The following is a 2,394-nucleotide window of genomic DNA, read 5'->3' as shown; positions in this document are numbered from 1 at the left end:
ATCTGATCTGATAAGCTCGGGTCCAATCGATCTAATCTAACACCGGTGAATTGCTGCGACGCCGTCGTCCGGTTATCCCCCTCAGGTGATCTCCGGTCCCGCCACACCACCGCAAAACACCCCCTAGCTCGTCTGCGCTCCTTCCTCTGGTCAAGCGACATCGGCCCCGACTCCAATCCATCAGCCCACCGCTGCCCATCGCCGATAAATCCCCCAAATGCCCAGGACAATAACGTCACTACCCTACTGCCATCTCCCCGACCAAACCGTGCAATCCCGGACACAAGGTCCCTTCTAGCCCGTACGACTACGCCTCCGCGTGGGAGTGTCGTCGGACCGGGCATACACCTTATCGGAAGACCACACACCGTCTAAGGTTTGGAGAGAAAAGTTTTTCAAGAGCTTTTTTTTTCATGAAGTCTTAAGAACTGAACAGTCAAGATGCCGATATGTGATCGAAAAACCTTATATTAAGTTGAATAGTATTAGTAACTTAACTTGAGCCATTAGCTAGATTTAGAAAGTTTAAAAGCTTATTAACCTCATAATACGAAATTGAGTAGTCCAACTCTAAACTGTTACTCTATGTATAATTATACACATTAACTACACTATTGGGTGAAATTTACCCTACATTTTATTATGTCTTGAATTGCACATGTTCTTAATTGTTTTTCTTTTCATTTCCTCATTCTATTTACTCTTCTTCATCTCCTCATATTGACCGGTAGAAATGTGTCTAAAAGATACACAATAGTTTTTGTATGTGTGTGTAGGGTTAGGAGTAGTTTGTGTTGTCTAAGTATTTTCGTCATTCATGGACTTGATCACTCCAAGCTTCACAAAACAAAACAAAAAGTATAAAAGAAGTTAAACTATATTATCCTTCTCTTACTTATTGCAAATTACAATGTTATCTATTAATGCTGAGAACTGGAAGCTCTCATTGACGTTAGAGAGAAAGATAGACACGATGTATAGTGATTCATCTCCCATATTAGGGGAGACTGCATCCACTTTAACCTTGCACTATATGGGTTTGGGCCTTGCAACCCAAATGGATTACAAAGTATGTAATCAGATGCTTAACTAAGTGGGAATGAGTCCCTTTTTATAGGGAAGGGAGGCTTCTTCCTTTACATTTTTTCTAATGTGGGACATAAAGTCCCTATTCTAGTGTAGAAAAGCTTATCATTGAGGCATCTTGACAAGGCCGAGAAGGTGGTTTCCTAGTGAGGCCTTGGCCGCCTCTGACCACCATGAGGTAGCCTGCATGTCGAGATATGTCATGCATGTAGCCGTCGTGTCCCACCATGGCTCGTGGGACTACTAAAAGGGTGTTACTTATGCTTCTTACACTTGGTGACATATTAAATTCTCCATACTAGTGGAGGTATGTGAAAGTCCTCGAAGTTCCCAAGTAAGATGAGCTTCTTGGAGGGGAGTTATAAACATGATGTCATTAAGCATAAGTGACGTCCAGGCTCTCCGAACTTTTAACAAGAAGGGACTCTTCAACCTTCAAAACAAAGATAGAAGTATGTGCATGTAAAATGCTTGTTGTATCGAGCAATGTATATGAGTTGCGCCAATATGTGTTAGCGTGTATGAATGTACGAGGTGCGTGATATATGATGATGTGTATATGTGAATGATGCCGAGTATGATTGGTTATGACATATGAGCTCGAGAATACATATGGTCGTGTGAGTTAATTAAGAATGAGCTTATAAAGTGCATATGATGCATAAATGCGTGATGCACACAAGAAAATCAATGATGTCAACTAGACGAGGTGGATCACCACAGACTCTTGTTTATGTGTGAGTGAATGAGGTCGAGTTCATGAGGACTCGAGTCAACGCGGACTTGTGTTTGCATGGAAACAGACGGAGTTGTGTTAATGAAGACTTAAGTTAATGTGGACTCTCATTTCGTGGAAGCAAACGAGGTTGCATTAATGAGGACTCAAGTTAACGCAGACTCTGGTTTGCATGGAAGAAAACGAGGTTACGTTAATGAAGACTCGAGTTAACGCAGACTCTCTTTTGTGTGGAAGCAAATGAGTTGCATTAACGAGGTTAAGTTTGACATGTATGTTTGGTGTCCACTCGTATTAATGGAACGTGAAAAGAATTCAATTGTTGGAAACAGAAAATGGTAGAAGAATTCAATGTTCCATTATTGTGAGTCATGCCGATAAGGCATGAGTAGATGCTCGGGAGTGCCGAAAAAGGTGAGCAAAGCACTTGGTGTGCTGAAAAGGCGTGAGCTTAAACTTGTGGATGTCAGGAAGGCCGGGGAGGCAAGAGTGTTAAATTCAGGAGTGTCGGGTAGGTAGAAGCTTTAAGATCAAGGAAGTTGGGAAGGCAGGGCCGTTAAAACTCAGGAGTG

The sequence above is a fragment of the Rosa chinensis genome, chromosome 4, assembly GCF_002994745.2.
Source record: "Rosa chinensis cultivar Old Blush chromosome 4, RchiOBHm-V2, whole genome shotgun sequence".
NCBI classification, from domain to species: Eukaryota; Viridiplantae; Streptophyta; class Magnoliopsida; order Rosales; family Rosaceae; genus Rosa; species Rosa chinensis.
This window is presented reverse-complemented; position numbering follows the sequence as displayed.